The sequence below is a fragment of the Nicotiana tabacum genome, chromosome 24 (assembly GCF_000715075.1).
Source record: "Nicotiana tabacum cultivar K326 chromosome 24, ASM71507v2, whole genome shotgun sequence".
Classification (NCBI taxonomy): domain Eukaryota; kingdom Viridiplantae; phylum Streptophyta; class Magnoliopsida; order Solanales; family Solanaceae; genus Nicotiana; species Nicotiana tabacum.
The window spans coordinates 99,400,915-99,410,403 of record NC_134103.1 but is presented as its reverse complement, the minus strand read 5'-3'; the positions used below and the strand labels follow the sequence as shown (position 1 = coordinate 99,410,403).

At 37.8% G+C, this 9,489-nt stretch overlaps 1 long non-coding RNA gene across 1 annotated transcript; it reads right to left on the bottom strand.

The window, feature by feature from the left end:
- Nucleotides 1–1,071: 1,071 nt before the first annotated feature.
- Nucleotides 1,072–8,995, bottom strand: LOC142178622 (uncharacterized). Its single transcript, XR_012706892.1, has 2 exons — nt 7,553–8,995; nt 1,072–1,313 (listed from the first exon to the last, which is right to left on the bottom strand). It is a non-coding gene; the product is annotated as an uncharacterized LOC142178622 (long non-coding RNA).
- Between the last annotated feature and the right edge of the window lie 494 nt (nt 8,996–9,489).

Sequence of the window (9,489 nt, the reverse complement as noted above, 5' to 3'; positions counted from 1 at the left end):
AAAAGTAGTATCACACGCATTAGCAATAAGATAACAGCTGAAAAGTTTCAAGGCCAACTTGAGTTTTCACTGTTATTGTGAAATAAAATGATTAGAGAATACATGCATGATTAGATAAATTCTTATAATATTCCTAGAACAGAGTATATCATTATCATGCCTTACTAATTTTAATACCTATATAAGCTGTCTTCCCACTTGAAGTACAAATTCTTGATGATTCTTTTAGTATCACATTACTTTTCATGCTATCTACTTGTAGAAGATTTAAATTAAGAAGGAACACATCATAGAAGAAACCTGGAAAGAAGACTAGAATATTAGATTCCCCAAAAGAAAAAATACTACCAGAAATTTAAATATCACATAAAAGCTTACTAAACACATGCGTTTTCCACATGGAGGTGGGAATTTTGTTGTTGTGATTTCCTCAGAGCAATGGCTCCTTATATAATTCAGTTCTTCATCTTAAGGACTTCTTTGTGGTTGAAACGATTCAGCTGTAGACTCATTGATAAAGATCTTGCTAAAGTGATATTCATTAGCAACGAGAGTTTCTAATAAAGAGGCATACAAGGAGAGCACAAACTAAGTTCCTTGTAAGTACTCTTGTTTTATACATAATCTAACTATCTCATGAATAATCTGAGATCTTAAAAATAGACTCAGCTTCTTGTAAGTACTCTTTTTTTTACATAAAAGAAAAAGCACTAAACAGTTCATCTTCAACTTCGATATTACCCAAATTATCTACCAAGTGCAGGCTAGGACAATCTTCCATCATTATGTCCTGACGGATTACCATCTCAATTTGAAGCTCAATGCTTGTTATAAAACTTCTAAAACCTATAAAGGGATATTTAATAATTAATGAATGAAAAAACGTTAGTAACATACAGTAGCATCGATGACCGAAATTGTCACGATCCGGAATTCCCATCGTCAGGACCGTGATGGCGCCTAACATTTCACTTGCTAGGCAAGCCAACATTAGAGAATCATTAAACCAATCCTTTTTTCATTCAGTAAATAACAGCAAATTAGCTAAGATGAAATGTAGTGATTGCGGAATAATATAAAAACTGCATTAATTACTACCACCCGGATCTGGAGTCACAACTCATGAGCTACTATGATTTACTACAAATAGAGTCTGAAAAGAAAAAATACACTGTTTTGGAGTAAGGAAACAGTAAATGATAAAACTAGGAAGAGACTCCAAGGTCTGCGGACGTCAGCAGATCTACCTTGGGTCTCCTGACAGCAAATCCAAGCTGCTAAGCCTCACGATCAGCTAAGACCGGTACCAAAATCTGCACAAGAAGTGCAAAGTGCAGTATCAGTACAACCGACCCCGTGTACTGGTAAGTGTCGAGCCTAACCTCGACGAAGTAGTGACGAGGCTATGACAAGACACTCACATAATAAACCTGTGCAGATAACAGTATATGTACAAGAAAACAACAGTACCAGCTAAACATGTACTATTGGGAGGGGGAACATGCTAAAGGGGCACAGGATATAGGACATATAGTGAAAATGATAACCAGAACAGTCAACATGCTTTTAACCAGTGAAAACAACTAAACACAATGAAAACAATTGCACGGCATCACCCTTCGTGCTTTTACTCTCAACCTCACAATATAAATCAATAGATACGACACGACATCACCCTTCATACGTTAGCTCTCATAACGTGGCATGGCATCATCTTTCGTGCATTAACACTCATAATATGGCACGACATCACCCTTCGTGCATTAACACTCACAATATGGCACGGCATCACCCTTCGTGCATTAACATTCTCCCTTACCATAATGCAATGAACAAATAACAACAGAGAGATAGAATAACAAGTACAAACCTTACTTCAACATTTGGTTCCACAATACCAACATCAGCTTCGAAATCAATACTCAGTTATCACCAAAAAATCCGTATACATGATAAGAACGATCACTTTAACAATACTAGTCTAAACATGGATAACATGAACAAAGGAAGCTATAATTGCAAGAAATTAAGCCCCAACCCGCATGCTTTAACCTGACTATAACGCATAAGTACTCGTCACCTCACATATACATTGTTCCCCAGCATCTAAACATATAGCAAATAGACAAAACAAGTCATATTCCCTCAAGTCAGGGTCAGACACAACACTTACCTCGCTCCAAAGGCCACTCAATGCTCAATTTCCGCTTTTCCTCTAGAATTCACCTCCGAAACACTCGTATCTATCCACAAACGACTCAATAATATCAAAAATTGCTAAATAAATCAACTACAATGCATAAATTTAGATTCCCCAAACTCTCCCCCCAAAAGTCAAAAATCGACCCCGGGCTCGCTTGGTCAAAACCCGAGGTTCGGACCAAATTTCATTTACCCATTCACCCCTGAGCCCGGATATATAATTGGTTTTGGAATTCGACCTCAATTTGAGGTCTAAATCCTCAAATTTCGAAATCCCTAGTTTCTACCCAAAAACCCTCAATTCTACCATGAACACTCTAGATTTTAGGTTGAAACTTCATGAAATACAATGGGTAATTGAAAGAAAGTAGTTTGGAATTACTTACCTACAAATCGGGGAAGAAAATGTCTCTTGAGAATCGCCTCTAAGTCTTCTAGTTTTGAATTTTTTTGAAAGAATGGCAAATTCCCGTGTTTGATTCTGTTTTAAGTAGAAGCGTCAGGCATTCTTCGTGTTCGCGAAGGGCCTGCCGCGTTTGCGAAAGGCAGCGGCCCAAAAGGCCTACGCGTTCGCGAGTCCTACTATGCATTCGCGAAGGCTGCTCCCCCCTGGCCTTCGCGTTCGCGAGCCAGTGCTCGCGTTCGCGTAGAAGAATGGTTGTCCCCTCCCCCAGGTCCCCTAACGCTACGCGTTCGCGAGATGCCGGTCGCGTTCGCGAAGGGTAAAACCCCCACTGCTCGGCGTTCACGATCAAGCTTACGTGTTCGTGAAGAATAAAACCGACACAGCTCCATTTCACTCTTCGCGTTTGCGAGAGTACCTTCGCGAACGCGAATAAGAAAGCCAGAAAACACTGAAGCTGAAGAAAACCAGATTTTTTTCTAAGTTCAATTCACACCGTAGCCTATCTGAAACTCACCTGAGCCCTCAAGGCTCCAAACCAAACATGTACACAAGTCCTAAAACATCATACGAACTTGCTCGCGCGATCAAATCGCCAAAATAACACCTAGAACTACGAATTTTGCACCAAATCGAATGAAATTATAAAAAAAGCTTTAAAACCTCTATTTTCACACCCGGACGTCCGAATCGCGTCAAACCAATTTCGTTTCTCACCGAATTTCACAAACAAGTCTTAAATATCATAATGAACATGTACCGGGCTCAGGTACCAAAATACGGGTCCGATACCAACAAGATCAAACATTAATCAAATTCTTAAAACCATTAGATTTTCAGTCTTTAAATTTTCAACAAAAATTCATATCTCGAGCTAGGGACCTCGGAAATCGATTCCGGGCATACGCCAAGGTCCCATATTTCGATACGGACCCACTGAGACTGTCAAAACACGAGTCTGGGTCCGTTTATCAAAAATATTGACCGAAATAAACTCAAATGAGGTTTTTAAGCAAAATTCCTTATTTTCATCAACTTTCAACATAAAAGCTTTTCAGAAACACGCCCGGACTGTGCACGCAAATCGAGGAGGAATAAAATGAGGTTTTAAAAGTTTCGGAACAGAGAATCGAGTTCTAAAACATAAGATGACCATTTGGGTCATCACAGAAATCCGTAAAAAGGCTAGAAGGGGCTTCGGCAAACACATAGATCGGATCTCAAAACATTGTATATGCCGCACAAGGAGATTCAACACGACAATATGAGCAAAAACGAATAAACTAGAGAAAATCAAATATTTCGACACACTCTTCTCGTAATAAAACTACACGAGTGCCCAAATTGGTTGGCGGAGGAGGATTCAAGAGATTGAGAGAGGGATTTTACAATTTGAAAACTATAAAGGCTTAGAATCTAGGAGTAAAGGTGATACAAAGGGACGTGGGTGGGTTTGCATAAAAAATTGAAGCTTTAATTTTCTGGGTTATGCCCATTACATATATTCATTTCAGAACAGAAGGTTCTTTAGAATTATTTATTACTAGTTTTTGGATACTTCCTATGAAAGAACAAGGATGCCTAAAGCAACCTAGGAACAGATAAAGAATACAAAGCCAAATATGTAAAAATAAAAGTAGAAAAATTAGAATGATCTCTACAACTTACCTAGCTGAAAAATAAATGAAGATTCCAGTTGGGTCTTGCCAGAGGTGTGGCTTTGTCGGAGGTGGGTGCTTCACCGGGCTATTGTTCCGATGCGGGTTTAGGAACTGAGCGAATATGTGAAGAGATGCGCATAACTGGGTTAATTTGTTATGTTCCATGTCTTCAGATTTTGAATCATAAGAGAGAGTACGGTTAAGAAACTTTAAAAGAAAATCGGGCAGGTTTAGTGAAAAAAGAAGAGGGAAACAAAGGGGGAAAATAAAACCATCCCAGTAGCAATTTTTTTCCAAAGAATTGTTGCCATAGATCTGTATATTGCAACGGTTAGAGTAACCGTTCCAATGGACTGATCTGTGGCAACGGTTCTTATACTAATGCAACCGTCTCTTTTTTCGAACTATCCCAATAGGCCCTAGAGTCTTATGCAACGGTTTGACAACCGTTGCAATAGCGCTTCTGTAGCAACCGCTGCTTACGAACTGTTGCAGTAGCCCTGATTTCTAGTAGTGACCTCAAGTCCCACCGAGCTAGGACTTGCCTTCGACTAACGGTGAGTCTGGTGTCGACCTTAGCTTCGAACGAGCTCGGAGAGACATTGTTGAGATAACTAATAGAAGACCGAAATATCCGTGACAGGTTGGATATTGCGGCGGGAATCTCGGCACGTATCAATAAGGAACCGACAATCAGCAAATCAAGAGATTATTTTACCTTTTATAGAATTGTACCTAAAGTAGGACTTCTCTACTATATAAAGGGGTTCTGATAGTTCATTGAATACATTGTAACTCGCATCCCAAAGTAATATATTGTTATTTTTAGTTCTTATTATTCTATTGTCATTCTGTTCTGATATCGATAAAAGCACGTTTGGCTCGAGGGCGGCTAACCTTCTAAGGCTAAGATTGTTCAACCTATGTGGTTTGCATTTACTTTCCCATTGTTTATTTCAATTTCAATCTGATTTATTATTTTGTATCAAGCTAGATCACGTATCCTTAGAACCACGTATAAATTTAAATGTTATCCAATTTTGAGGGTAAACAATTTGGCGTCCACCGTGGGGCTAAGGATAATAGTGGTTATTTGATACAAATCTCCATAACACACACTACTTTACGCTTGCTCTTTGAAGTGTCTCTAATTTCCGGTTAAAACACAATGTCGAACTCTCAATCAGCACCCCTACATGTTGACAATGAGCCCAGAGGTACCGCCCGCTGATCCCATCGAAATTACGGTCGCAGACCCAATTTGACGCTAATTCACATGTGGCTATCGACGCAAACTTGCCAACTGACCCCGAGAATAGCGTCTGTGGTGGAGCCCGATCGGCAACTCAAAATACACAATATATTGGAGGGAACGGGATCAGTTTACGAGTGATTTTCGAAATGCTGCAGGCTCAACATGCGGCGATAACTCAGTTCACTACTAGAAAATAGGCTTATGGCAACACTGCAAAAATCGTTGCAATAGGCACGAAAACTGTTGCGATAGCACTATTGCAACAATTTAGCAACCATTCCACCAGATCGCGCGCCAATAGGCGTATTGCAACAGTTTGGTGCAACGGTTTCCAAACCGTTGCAATAGGTATATTTGTTGCCACGGTTCGTTAACCGTTGTCTTAAACTTATATATTGCAACGGTTATTCAGTCCAATGGCATGGTTCTAAACCGTTGCAATATCAATTTGTGTGATGAATTTTAGGCTATTTGCAACGGTTTGTAATGCTGTGGCAACGGTTCTCGTTATATATTGCAACGGTGCTTAAGAACTGTTGGAACGATTTACTTTTGTTATTGCAACAACTTAGTGAGGCTATTGCAACGATTATGGAGTCTATCATGTACACTATTTGGTTATAAATAATTACTTGAATATATAATAAAAGACACAGAAATTTATATAAATCATGAAACAAAAAGCATTCATCACAATCTCCAACTAGTATTATTCATATCAAAAAGAAAAATATACAACGTTACAACTCAAGAGATAGCATACATAAATTAGCAAGAAGTTCGAAAATAAAGGATTCCTAGAACATTTGAAGATCTAGCAATGATCAACCAATATGATAAATATGATTCAGCAAAATTTTCACAGAAGAATATATTTTCAACATATATAGAAAATACTCATTAGGCAGCATGTACATTAGGCATGTACAACAATATTAAGATCTTCTACATATTACATATTATATTGTAAGGTAAAATGTACATTTAAGAAAATTCTAACCTAAATTAGCAACAGAAATGTGCACTATTGTCCCAGAGGAAGGTTCAGTTCATGGAATTTATGGAAACAATTGAATTTACTAAAAGAATGAGGGAAAATCTCCGATATTCACCTTATACCTTGTGCTAGTGTATAATTAGTAGATTCGTTTTAGTTTAACTTTATCTAATTTAAAACAGAAAATTATATGTATTGTTATCTAGTGCTTTCCTTGAGAAAGAGTGCTACACATAGCTTTTACTAATCGGGGGATGAAGAAAATTGCTAACGTCGACCCCTACATACTCTAATCTAAGCTCCACATTATAGTAACTGCTTATTTGCTTTCCAAATTTAGATCTTGATAGATTCTCTTTCTACATTGCTATTCATCATCCCTTTAAAGACCACAAACGAGTCTCTTCTTATATTTCTTTTACATTCCTTGGACAAATATTGCCACCTAGAGCGAAAAGGTTATTATGTTGCATCTTATTATCTCCCCTGCCTCTCAATGAAAGGGGTAAAGTTCTAGAGTTCATCTACATCTAGACAGAAAGTTAGCTCATGCTACTAAAGAATAATAGTCTTGATAAAGTGTTTCATAGCACGAGAACACATCTTAAATTTTGAGTACATATCAGCATAATCACTGCCATTAAGCAACAACTTCGGAACTCAAACACCACCAAACAAGGGAATCCAGCAACCAAGAATGTGCAACTCTAAAACTACAAACAACACATGTATTATATCTAATTATCACAAATTCTATTTTAACAAAGCAACACCAGAGCTTTCTTAGTTAATCAATTATTTCATTATGAATGATCTATAGCCATTCTTCTCTACTTGGGGAAAATTATTTTAATACTACTTTACTTATGAACAAATACTATCCAACTGTGCCTTTGTGACTTTCCTAGGCGACTAATCAAATGATGAAGTCTATTTACCAAACAAAATAAATAAATAAAGACTAATAAAAAAATTTCATAACAGATGGAGATATTTAGTTTTAGGATGCACTAAACTCCAATAAAGAACAATACCTTTATTCAAGTTGTGGCAAGCTTTTGATCTAGTAGACTTGATACATCAGAGGTCTGCTTATTCGATTGAAAGGCAACAAGTAAAATGCCTCCAGTACCAACTTTAAATGAACATCACACCAGCTGGTAAGCTGATTCATGGAGCATGAAGGTGCTGCTGATGAAACCACAAATATAGCAACTTAAAGCAACAAATCGCAGCTTCAAATTAAAAGAACAGCTTCGAGAATGCAGCTAATGAGCATGTTCTCCCTTTATATGACTTGAAGAAGACTGAAAGCTACACTTCAAACAACCAGAGATTATTCATAGAAGTTTTATTGAAAATCTAAGGCTACTTCACTAGGAAAAAATATAAAAACATGAATTTAGAGTACATAGCAGAGCAGTTGATGCAACTGCAAACAGTGCACTAGAAAAGTACTTCTGGCTAAGAGGATGTGTGTCTTTCTTTTGAGTCAAAGTAAGTAGTGACTGTTCTAGTTTAGTCGGTTGAGGGAAGCGGTAGCTTCGTGCTACGCTTCTCTTTTATGAGGAGTTTTCTTCTTCTAAAAAGGAAATCTTCGAGAGAGTCTAAATACAGATAAGACGAATAACTTAGTAGATGATCCTTCTAGAATAGGGAGATTGTAACACCTTTTTCAGTTATTTCGTTCTTTATTTCTATTTAATAGGATCTTGAGGAAAAGAATTTCACAATAACTACTAAAGGTAGAGAAAACAAGGAAAAACCAAGTTCAAAAAGTACTAAAGAACATAGAGAGGTTTCCAAATGCCATGCTCATTCCCTTGGGAAAATTTTAAGACACTGCTACAACACCTTTAAACTATGTAATAGACATCTCCTAGTCTCAAAAGTGGAGATATTTGGAAGTTTATCCTATAATGTTAAGCACCATGACTAGTTTAAATAAATATTACCATCAAAGTGGAATCTTTCAATTCTAAAAATCTTGTTTTGTTGCTGATCTGCAGTTAACTTTTCTAGTCAATTGCAGTTTTATTTGTTTGGCACACGCAGTTGTCTTGATTGTAAACTATTTTCAAACACCTTATGAGCAAAATATTACATTGGCCCGGAATTTCCCAAAAAATTCTAGAAAATTCAATTCAACAGGCTACAAACACTTCACCCCGAGGTAATACCAATAATTAAGCCTTGCAACTATAATCAATTGCTCTACAACTTCTCTCTTAAAATAGCTCAAAGGGTAATATCAAAATAGAAAAAATACAGTAACCTTGACATACTGCCTTTCCAGAATGGCTTGTTGAAAGGGTTAGGGTTCGAAGGGTCGAAGCTAAAAGAAAACACAGAACATAAAAGAAATGGCTATTGATGTTTAAAACACAGAACATAAAAGATGGTTGGGAGGAATAACAAAAAAGACTAGGCGATGGATAAAATAAAAAAGTAAAATCGGGTTTAGTAAATTTGGAACGGTTTATGTAACCGCTGCTATAACTCCATCTGTGGCAACGGTTACTTATTCTTAGAACTGTCTCTAGGGTCGAAAGACTTATGTAACGGTTGTAACCGTTGCAATAGACGGTCTATTGCAATGGTCTCACAACCGTTGCAAATAATCCGTTGCGATAGGTCCAGTTTCTAGTAGTGACATAGCTTGCCCTGCATCCGTAATACACCGTCATCTCCAATAGTAACCTCCTTGGCATCACCGTGATGAACCGTGTCCTTAAGGACAAGTAGATGGGGGTCATCATACTGACGCTCCCTGTTACGATCATAAAGAGAAGACCGAGAAACCACACAAGCCAACACTCTGCTCGGCTCGAAAACATCCAATCTGACGAACAGGTTGGCCAAGGCATCGGCCACCACATTGGCCTTCCCGGGATGATAGAGAATGATGATGTCATAATCCTTAAGCAGCTCAAACCATGTCCGCTACCGTAAGTTAAGATCATTCTGTTTA